Raw genomic sequence first — 12,466 nt, forward strand, 5'->3', positions numbered from 1 at the left:
ATGACTCCTCTTTTTCCATAGAACACGTTGTCTTAAGCTGCATTTCATTGCCAGAGTGAGAGTATCATCAAAGCCAAGCAGACATAGACCTCTCTGTGATTTTTGAGGGCTGTGATTATATTCTACAGTCACTTTAAAATAAGACATTTCCACAATTTTAACCTTTTTTTATTCTTGTTCTTTTATAGTCTACTGTAACTTGAAAACAAAATGAAGCTATTAAATATTTTAAGTACCATCTGATTTCCAAATAGGAATAAATTTTTATGAGATCACAACCTGGAATAAAGGAAAAGAATTGCTGTAAGTTATAGTCATAATTCTTCTGAATTTTAGAAAGCTGGATTAACTGGTGAACATTAACACCATTATAATAACCTATAATTAAAAAAATAATAAAGGCAGTTGGGACCTTCCATTATGGTCTCCATTTAAGTAGACAGATATCATTACAGTTAATAGTTCTATATTTGCCAGATATGCAGTCACCCTAACCTACAGGCTGTTACTGTAACCTGTCATGTATCCCATCACTTTGTATGTTGCACTTAATATTCCCATTTCTAAGCTTAAATATATTTCTTAAGTTTCTTGGAGACATAAAGCACAATTTGCAAAGGATGTATGCTTTTGTCCAAAACTGTATTTAATCTTATCTGATTGCAAAAGGCTTTTCCTTTGGGAATATATATATTTTTTTTTTTTTTGGGGGGGGGGGGGTATTATTGTGGGTTTTTTTTTTATTATTCTATTTGTTTTGCTTAATACAGATTTAGTGTGCAGAGCTGGCTTGTTTTAGGGGAATTTTGACAGAAAGTGTCTTCCTTGGGGGAGGTCAAGAGTCACTGGTATTAAACTAGACAAGCTGGTAGTGCAGTGTTAATGGAAATGGAAAGCAGATGTTTGGTAATTAGGGGAGATGTGAATGACAAGGCTTGAGAGGTACGGTACATGCGCTAGCTGGCACAAAGCAGCTGTTGTTACCAATTTCACTGTCAGAAATGTACACAAGTCAGATCATCCCCTGCGAGTTTGCCATAGCGGTGACAATTAGAAGAAAAAAAATTGTATTTGATTAAAATAAGTAATATATCATACAAAATATTTTTTGTAACATTTAGAGATGGTCTGGGTTAAATTCCATGAAAATAAGCTAGAGGTAAGCCAAGCTTGCTGTATTGATAGTCCTTCAAAGTTGTGATCATCAAGATGTATACTGACAATTGTTTATAAGGCTTTCTCTCCCAGTAGAGAGTAATGAAAACTATTTCAGCTTTTCTAGAGTGGAAAATAATATGTTTGTAAACTAAGGAATAAATTCATTATTTTAAAAAAACACATCTTCAGCAGAGAATATATTTATTTTAACATACTGGTACTTATATATTTAACAGTGTTTTCATTGATCTTTTATTCACTTTCCATTAACCAAACTTGAATTCATCTTTTTGTTGTGTTATTCACTGTAAATTGCACAACATGTATTTTTTTATTTTTTCACTATCAGAAAGCAACTCAGTTAAGATGAACTAGCATAAATTGTGACATATGTATATATACATATATAACTCAGAATAATTTTAATGGCTGATGGTTACCTGTTCCCCATGAATTTAAATGAGAATTGGACCTCTAGTTTGATATATAGCTCCAAAAACTTCAGTTGTTGGTGCTGTGCAAACAGAAAATCATAGTCTCCTTGTTTTTATTCGTCTCTTATACTGTTTGAGAGCAAAAGGAATAAAGCCTGAGGAAGAAAACCTAACCTGTACTCTGTAGTGCTGCTGTTTCAGTAAAGCCTGTAAATGAATCAAAATGAGTTGAAAAATAAGTCCAGTTTTTATGGGGTACAGCAGGCCCCCATATCTGGGTGGAAGAGTTGTCATCTCATTTATCAAAAGAGACTGGGCTCATCTGTAACTTAATACAGTTTTCATCCTTTCTCCATTTGAAGTGCACAGAGACGTTCTTGTCAGTTTTGGTACTGTACTAAAGGAATGTGCTTATTAGAAATCTTCCAACCTTTCAGACATTAAGCTCATCAGTGGTGGATGTCTTGAATTAAGGAATATTGCTCGTTATCCATTAGTGTTAAGAGTGAAAGTTAAAACTTCTTTCCTTTAGTCAGTGATTTTCCTTTATCACCAAAACAAGGTAGAATTTTCTAAGCCACTTTGTGGGTATCTGCCTTTGCAGTGTCTGCACATAAATAGGATACTGGTTATTAAAGCATTTAGGGGAAAAGTAGATGTGGAAGATAGAGATGTACATTTGATTACATTAAATAAATAAATTCTATTTCCATTATTCTATTTCCAATAATTTCAATTTCTGTAATTTCCATTGTTTTAAAGAAATAAAATGGGTCAAAAAGCATTAAAGATTATTTCTTGATGCATTGTTGTTGAATTGATACTTGCATAAGGGATAGCTGAGTGAGATCACTTTGATACTTGCAATTAAATTTAATTATATCTCAGTATGTGCCTTAACTCATGTATCCATTCGGGAATGAATATTTCTTCCCATCTGTAGTAAAGCCTATGGAAAGTAAGAGCTTTCATAACTGAGAATCAATGATTTTAGAGCACTTTTTTATTTGCTTAAGAATAACTTCCTCTCCTTGATACACACCCGCTCACCTATATGCACACATACTTTCCATACAGTAATTTCACCGTTTTATTTCAGTGATAGCCTGGGAAAGAACAACAAAAAATGTAATTTGAATATTTCTTTGAAGAAAGGCTCATTTCTGAAGTTTGTTATAGCATAAAAGTTAAAGTGACACTAAAAAATATGTTCCCCAAGTGGAAAATAATCACTTTCCTTTGGACGTGTCAAAAAGCATAATATATATGTAATTGTAGACATTCAAATTCTGATAGAAACTGCAACCTCTACTTTCAAATTACTTAATTCCTTATTTTAGTTTTTCCATCTTCTTCTGCTATATAATTTTATATTAACATATAGGGGCGAATTCTGCCTTCAGATGTGCCCCTGTAGCGTCCATTAATTTAAATAGTGTTCTCTATCCTAAATCAAAATCAAATTTTGGCCAATAATAGGAAAAAAGTTTTATATATTACATATTCACCAAAATGTAATTAATTAAAAAAAAAAAAAAGTGATGGGGTGGTGGGGAAGGTCATCAGGCAAAAATAGTTTTCAGCTACTTTATGACCATTACTTGTTCAGTGCATGGCAGTTTTGCTTGAAAAAGCCTTCACTGTTAGATTTAAAAGACTGCCTTTCATATGGTTGTTCTTTGTTAAGCCAGTTAAACAATAGAATCACAGAGATTACATCTAGAAGGTATGTTAGATCGTCTAATCTTCAGCATGTCCTATAATCCTTTTTAAAATATATCTACAGATGATGTTTTAACACCTTTTCTTAGTGCTGCTTTAGCTGTTGGATTGTTCTTACTGCTGACTGAGCTATTCTGAGTTTATTTCCCTTTAATTTTGAGCTGTTTACTCAAAGAATTATCAGTCAATTTGAAATTAATCTTAAATAAGGATGAAATTAAAGTTAGAATATGGCAAATTGAAGCAAAATCCTCTCTCTCTACTTATGACAGCAGAAAGCCTGTAGTACTATGGATTCTACTTACAAGTGCTACTTTACTTTAGCCAGTTGCTTTCACTAACTGCTGGCGTCATCCTTTGTAGCCTTGGTTAGGAAGAAGGCCATTCATATCTTGAATTCCCTGGGAAAATTCCCTGTGAACAAGGCTAATTACACTTACTGTTGTGAAGATACAAGGATATTTTGTTTTGGCATTGGTGAATAATGTAGTTTTTGGATATTGTGAAAATGGACCATGGGACAGGAATGCAACTGAAGCACTTCATCCCTGACAATAGCAAATCAAGAGAAGTGTATATGACATTATTTCATTACATATGTTTAATAAAAATACAGCTGGAATCAACTTAAAAATACAGTTGATATTACTAGAAGAGGAGTAAAAATAGGAATTGTGATCTTTTGGTTTTATTTCAGTATTGCTGTTCTGTAACTAAATGCTCAGTTGGTGCAAAAGAAGTGTTGAGGGCCCTGCCTGAAGGTTCATTCTCTTATATCTTTCCCTCATATTATAAAGGACCAAACTATTCTTTGGGTTCATCCATGAGCACTGGAAGAGTAAATTAGGACCTTAGTGCAGAGTTCTGGAGAGAAGTGACTGATAAAAAAGAATTCAGAGATTCTCAGAACAGTGAGAGAGATACCAGAACTCCTTCCAACACACGCTGATTAATGAAAAGAAGGATCCTCAAATGGATTATGGGATATTTTTTTTTCTTTTCTTTTTCGAAGGATTTGGGTGAGGAGGGGTAAGAGAAGAGGGTTAAGGTCAGTATAGGAGTGAGAGATGCCTTTCTTTTGAGAACTGGCCGCTCTGCTCTGCTGAGTTGGAAAAAAGCCAAAATGAATATAGTGAATTTTGAAAACAGTCACTCTGGTCAATGATAATAAGAGAGAGAATACTTTCAGTGCATTATATGCATAGCAATGTTGGTTTTAATTGTTACTTTGAATTCATTCTAGTTACCTGTAATGGTACACTGATTCAGCTTATACTGAAACCAAGCATTACATGCATTTCTTATATTTTGGCTTCGCATCTTTCTATCCAGGGGGAACTTGAACAAAAAACTAATGTATTTAAAATATGAGATGTAAAAAGGAAAATATACAGGAAATGATTCTGAGTTGGCATCTATTGCTGTATAAATATAGTATAGTTACCTGAATTCCATAAGAATTAAACTCAGATCTTTTAAAATGCATGCAAATTCTTGCAGAATATATATGAAAAAGTCACTATAACTGTAGAGGCACTTCTGCTCCCTTGATAAATGGGACTCCTAGACACCCCTTTATTGAGTCTCTGATTTTTAATAATTTGAATCCTGCAAGATTTAATTCTGCATAATTCTGGCTGAAATCAGCTTTTGATTGAGTTGTAATGGCTGTGTTATTGTAAATATCTCTGCATGCTAATGTTGTGCTGGAATTCAATAATATTTAGATGAAATTTCTAGCCTCAAGCAGTGTGGAAGCTGGTTTTAGAAAGCCTGAAAGTTTGTGTCAAAAAGTCATTTATTTTTGGGAGCCCATAACGTGCAGTGTAATAAATGGTCATCCCAAGGACCAATTTAAATATATACAGTAGAATAGAAAACAGTTGATACAGTGTATTTTTCACACCCTTGAGCTGCTGGATTGACTAGTATTGAGTTAGCAGGATTTTGTAGCCTTAACTGATTTTGTACTGTAATCATCCACAGTGAGGATAGAGTTAGTGACACCAGATGAGCAGAAATAAATCATGCTATCAGAATAGACAGTCCGTAGTGTATTGTGCTTTACTGTGATGCTATACAAAAAATATTGTCTCCAAAATCCTATTTCACGTGTGGCTTTTTGGTCACATTTCCTTGCTCGCTTCTCAAATTTGAAAACACTGTGTTCATGCAGGGTAAAATTTGTGGTTATTTATATTTCTGCCTATCAGTATTAATGTTTTCTTTCTATATAATAATGGAAAGCCTTAGCATTTTGTAGGGGAAAAAATATATATAATTAAAAGCCAAGTGTTTTTTTAATGCTCACTAATTTTTGTTTATCTTTAAAAATGATATATTTCTAAGGGAAAGGCGGGTAAGAAAGAAGTCTGGAAAATTAGTTGAAAAAAGAATGGAGATATAAGTTGTAGTTCCAGAAAATCAGGATGTATCACTCTTATCTCTGTACAGCCAGACTATTTAGCTCAGATACCTGATTTCAAACCATTATAAGCAAGCTCCAGCGGTGCCCAGGTTGCCTGACTGAAGTACATTGGGCCCTCTCTCATGGTTGTATGATCATGCTGTACTGTGAGCATGAGGAATAATAAAATTTTTCTACCTCAGTTCTAAATTTTGAGAGTAATGAATAAATATATGCGGTGTATATATGGTACAAAATGCCACCATTTTTATATGTTGTGAGTTTACTTAGACTTACAGGGAATAAAAATAATTAGATATATAGGAGCAGAATACTCCTCCCATGTGAAATCATGGTCTGTTGACATCCATGATGAAGCAGCCAATGATTTTCCTGCAGTCATGTTTTTGTACCCTGTCATAGAATTAACAAGGTTGGAAAAGACCTCCAAGGTCATCCAGTCCAACTGCCTGCCTACTGTCAATATTTCCTCACTAAACTATGTCCTTCTGTACAACATCTAAATGTTTCTTGAGCACCACTAGGGGTGGTGACTCAACCACCTCCCTGGGTAGCCTGTTCCAGTGCATGACCACTCTTTCAGAGAATAAATTTTTCAGAACATCCAATCTGAATCTCCCCTGGGGCAACTTGAGGCTGCTCCCTCTAGTCCTATCACTAGTTATGCTGGAGAAGAGGCCAGCTGCCACTCCACTATATCCTCCTTTCAGAGAGTTGTAGAGAGTGGTGAGGTCTCCCCTGAGCCTTCTCTTCTCCAGACTGAAGAATCTCAGCTCCCTCAGCCGCTCCTCATAAGACTTGTACTCCAGACCCCTCACCAGGTTCCTTGCCCTTCTCTGGACATGCTCCAGGACCTGAATGTCTTTCTTGTAGTGAGGGACCCAAAACTGAATACAGTATTTGAGGTACAGCCTCACTAGTGCTGAGTACAGAGGGATTATCATTTCCCTGTTCTTGTTGGCAATGCTGTTTCTGGTACAAGCCAGAGTACCATTGGCCTTCTATCTTCCCATTCTTAATGTTGTTTAAATCAGAAATATTCCAATTTCAATGGAAGGAAAAACAAACATATATTTTGATGTTATTCTAATTGACTGCTGTTGCTCATCATTTTGACTAGAACTGATTTTTTTTTTTGGTCATCAGTCTTGTCATAGTATATATTGTATATGTTGCAATGCAACTTCATCTGAAGAGGTTTTTGTCTTTTTAACACATGCCACTTTTGTTAGTTAGTTCACATTTTAGGCTCCTCAATCAAATATGTGCATGCGTGCATATGTTGCTTCTTGGCTTGTTACCCAGAAGAGCAGGTCATATCTACTATTAAAACAAAGTTTTTTAAAAAAATTCTAAATAGATCATTGAGAAACACAGTGTGATTCAGCAATGCGATTGTTTGTGTCCAAGGCAGTCATACCTTGGATGGCTAAGGACATGCCTATCCTGAAATCACTGCCCTGACATATCCACATATCTTCAGATTAGCTGCTTTGACTGCTGCTAGTGATATAGCAACAGCAGCACACAGTTTGGCATGGTTTCTTAAAATCTGCCTTGCGGACCTTCAGGCTACTGGCAGTATTGAGGCTTGGCTAGGTATAGTAGATCCACGTGAATGGCTGTCAGAACAAGGACAGTAGTCCAGTTCTAGCCTTCAAATAACAGCTTCAGCCCAGGCTCCTTTACTGGATGAAAGGCATCTTTCACGTACAGCTAGTTAAAAGTCAAGCCCTTACCAACTACTACATCAGCTGATACTGCTATCCTAACACTTGGGTTGATTTGATTAAGACAAACCACAGAAAGTGATGAAATGCAAATGCATTTTCCTTTATAATAGGTACAAATATTTCAGATTAAAACCATAATTAATATTGCAAGGCATGCTTCTTCTATCATTAAAAAATGTAACTACTTACTTCTCTATCTCAATACAGGAACAGCAATCAGGAGATAGAGGTCCACTGCAGAAGCAGACAGACTATGGCACAGGAGAAAAGTCACTTTTATTTATGTAGTGGTCCTTGCACGGGGAAAAAAAGTGGTGCTCAGAGCTCCAGTAGACAGTGCTTTCTGAGAAAGATAATCTCCCTTTCCCTATTTAAGTCCCCTCCCCTTCGGACCTCGGAGGTAAAATAAATCTTAATCATCAGCTCTGGTTGTTGGCTGGGGGTTTTCCAAGGCAGCCAATATCTAATTTCCCTCTTTTTGTCTGAATGTAAAAGGTGAGGCTCTTTTCAAGATATCCTATTTCTCTTATTCCCTGTATCTGTTAGTCAGCCCTTGCTGATTATTTTTTGCTGTATCAAGCTACAGTATATTAAAAGTGCTCTCCTCTCAAATGAAATGTCTTACAATTTAAATCTCTTACTAGGAGTGTCAGCATTGCCATGGGACATCTCCATCCTCCCAAAGCAAACAAAATTGACACAGTTGATTTGGTGTATAAATGTCTGCAGCTTTATTAAATATGCATTAAAGTGCAACAGTCATAAATTACATGCACTCAGCCCACTCAGAACATAATGTGTACAGCTAAATAACTTTCTGACTGTACAACCTAAGCAATAAGGCCAGCCTAAAGACTGACTGGAAGCTGAAAGTCAGTTCCCTAAAGCGGATGCTATTGGAGTATCATTTTATCACACTGTAAGCACCTCACCTCTCGTGTGGTGTATATATGAGTAAAGGGGGGAGGAAAGGGAAAATGAGATCTCTGTATTACTTTTACTTTAAATTATCTATTTCATTTGCTAGTGTGTGCATTCCTTGACATGGAAGGATAAGCTATTTGATTCTTGCAGATTTCTGTTTACTGTATGGAAGGAAAACCCTCTCAAATAAGGAAATATTTGTTGCTGATTATACTAGTGCTAATTTATACCTTGTTTTTAAATATCAATTTAAACCCCAAATATGCTAATGTCTTTCAAAAGCTGCATGCATATATATATACTGGGATTATGAGGGGTGTTCGAAAAGCAGTGCCTCCTATGTTATTATGTTGGCCCACAAAAGCAGAGGCAGACACTCGTGGTTCAGCAGTAGAGGTTGAACTTTCCCACCAATATTCAGTTTAATTTTGTTGCTGTGCAACAGATGGCAGCAAAGGGGCTGTCTGACAAAATGGTGTCTGACATAAAAGTACATGTGAAGAAAAAGTGTGTAACTGAATTCCTCCATGTGGAAAAAATGGCATCCATTAGCATTCATTGACACTCGCTGAGCGTATGCTCAGACCAAGCGATGGATGTGAGAACAGTGAGGTGGTGGGTGGTGCATTTCAGCAGTGACAACTGTGACGTGACAGTAGATCACCTCCACTGTTGCAGATTTTGAGTGTGACTTGCAGGCTCTTGTTCATTGCTGACAAAAATGCATATCTAATCATGGTGACTGTATTGAAAAATAGGGTTTTGTAGCTGAGAAGTTGTTCTACCACACAGAAATATTGTACTCTTTGTATCTGTTGTTTCCATGGAAATAAATATGAGGCATTACTTTCAGAGCTACCTGGGTGTTTGCTTTTTTCTGCTTGTTGTGACTGTAGTCTCCTTGGCCATCCTTAAGGTCAATGCAATTTTTAAAATTTTATTTAGAAGTATTCCTTTTCTGTAAAAACTTTTCAAGCATTCATGAGAAATTAACTTGTATTATGGAAAGCAAGATATTAAGATACTAACTTTCTGATAGTATCTGTCATTTGTTTATTTTATTTCCTGTTGATCTATTGCCATAAATCTCTTGGCTTTCACCTTGACATCTGGCAACAGTCAACCATATAAATTTTGTACAGGAAAAAAATCTACTATAGAATCTTGTATTTATTTCTGTCATCTTGCTAGTGATCTCCTGTGTGCTGCTCTGTACTTGGTTTTCTCTTACTTGGCAAGTTTGAAAGGAATATCCTGGGATACATGTTATAACTATCTTTCTTCTCTGTTTTGAGACTGCCTTCGATATCCTGTGATCTGCTGTGTTGGAATGGGTCATTTCTAAATAAATACTGTTCTCTATCTTACATGTACTAATTCCTTACTATTCTGGGTTTTGAAGCGTAATTCAGCTGACTTCAACAACAAGATGCCATTTTAGGCATCTCTGCAATATTCTTTATGTGATGGGCCCAGATACCAAATCTGTATCTGTTGTTTTCTTACAAGGTGAAGTTTATCTTCATCTTCGTGAAACTTAATAAGTGGTAATAATCATAATTCTTCTGCAGGAGATAACAAGAGCTTCAACTGTGTGCGTATTTTTCAAAATTTTTGTAGCTCTCTGTTCTCTGAAAAAAAAAGTTATCTGCACAATAGAAAAAATTATGAAGTCGAGAAAAATATTCTTCTGGCTCATAACTGTTTTCAAATCCTTTCATTGCCAGCATTCTAATTTCAACTGTTCAGTTCACAGGAGCTTATCTGTAACTAACTGAAGAAGACATCCAATAAGATGTGGATGTTCTCAAAAAGATGACACAAAAAGAGTTTATAATCATGCTAATTAAAGCTGATCTCCAAATGTGGATCATTGAACTCTTTGTGAAGTAATATTCTGTAGTCAAGGACTGGCTATCAGTGATAGAAAATCACTGTGCTCAAGTGAACTTTTTCTGCCAGAAGTTCATAGTGATGCACTAAACAAATTCAAACAGGATGTGAAGAATTTGTGGCAGAACCTCCAAATTTAGACACCTCGTGTTCATGTGATAGCCACTACTGTCAGCAGTGGCCTGACATCAAAAGGTCTGTGAAGGTGTTAATATCCTCTGAGAGTAGTAAGGTTGGCAGTTTGGGGTTGTTTTATTTTTTTTATTTTTATTTTGTTGTTGTTTTCAGTATGTGGCTCATGGCAGGAAGCAAACCATTATTTGACTAAAAAGCTTCATCTATTTGAACCACTGACCTGCCCTTTACTTTGTTCCCCACAAAGAAAAGTTTCTATCTGGTGATCTCAGCTGAGGTTGGCAACCTTCTGATGACAATTTTGTCCTAAAAACTGTGAGCTAGAGGAGAGATGACTTTCTGTGTATGTAAGAATGTATAACTCATATTGCATTAACTATACGAAAATAAAGCATTCTCGCTACACTGATATTAGGATTGTCTTCTAGAAATAAAAATCACTTTCCCCCTTTTCTTACAATAGAGTTACAATTTACGTGGCATGTTTCAGACAGTCTGTATTTCTAAACATGGCAAAAAGTCAGCTTACTCTCCTAGGGACGTAACAAACTGGTTTAATGTAGTGTAGGAGACCAAAAATTTAGGAGAGAGGAATGAATACATTCAGGCTATTAGGTAAAGTCTGGCTATGATTTTAATCCCAGAAAAAAATGAAATTTTATTGCTTCTACATATCATAAGTTGTTAGTCAACTAGATGGAATGGGAAAGTGTAAAATTTTATAATTGATTATTTCAGTTTTGTAACTTGGATGTGCATGAAGGAGGCCCTGCAGAGTTTAACTGTATACTTGTTTCCACTTTTAGCATCATTATTAATGATGTGGAAGCGTGCGGATCATTCAAACTGGTGAAATTTGCAGAGATAGAATGGCAGATTACTGATGAAATATGTGTCAGGTGGAAAAATAACCACGTGTTAAAATTACTACAAGTTACCTTTCAGTGTCCAAGGACAGTGCTGCATATCTAGGAAAAAAGAAATGTAGGATAAAACAGGGATCTGGGCTCTCTAGTAAAAAAACAAAACAAAACAAAAAAAACTCCAGAAATAATTTATTGGTGAATATGCTGATGTGTCCACATTCTTAATGCAAAGCTGTGGTCCATAATGTTGATGAGATCTGTAGGTGCCCTTACAGAAGACTTTATTTAGGAATAAAGGAATAGATGAATTATGTATTTGATACAAAAGCAATAAATCCTGAAAGGATGTGTCCATTCCTAATACCCACAATTGAAAGTAATACAGTAAAATACGGAGAGCTTGAGGAAAAAAAACACGCTACAGTAATTTTCTTCCATTACCTGTCAGTTAGATCTAGAATAAAAATGGCAATGACTGACTTCCAATAGTTGAAAGTGAATGGGAGAAGGCAAGGAATTGAATGTTCTTTTGCTGTGAGAACAATTAATCATTGAATAGCTTTCACCAAAGAAGATCCTAAACCAAGAGGGAATATTTTTGTCAAAAAAATCTGTGAATCTAGATCAGTGGATGTTTAGCTAAAGTTAAATCTATTGTTAGAAAAAATAAGTTTTGTACATTGGAAATAGTGTGATGCAAAGGTGATAACTAGGAACAACATTGCAGAATGGCCTTTGCAGCTGATCATTTTCTGTACTTGCAAGTATTAAATTATGCTTTTAGCCTACAATCCTAAAGCGAGTCACATATCATTAGTGAAATATTGAAGCCTATGATCATAAAAACATAGTAATTTCTGCTTGCATAGGCCATCCATGGCATTGATGTATCAAGAGTAAAATAACATGGAACTCATCGGCATCTCACATGCTTTAACTTCCAGAATACCTGGATGGATAGATGAGTAAGAATTCATTGTGAATATTAATTACAGTGACTTAAAAGAACATAGATATGGTGAGCACACAAAGTGCCAGATCTGTGTTGTAGCTTGGATAAGATTTCTGGGTCTTATCTAAGAAGCACCAGATTGTTGATATTGCCTGCTCCTAAGTTGCACACTGAAGTATTACAGGACCTAAACACCTTCACTTTCCTGTCGTGAATCCCAT

Source organism: Gallus gallus, chromosome 5 (genome assembly GCF_016699485.2).
Source record: "Gallus gallus isolate bGalGal1 chromosome 5, bGalGal1.mat.broiler.GRCg7b, whole genome shotgun sequence".
Taxonomy (NCBI): Eukaryota; Metazoa; Chordata; class Aves; order Galliformes; family Phasianidae; genus Gallus; species Gallus gallus.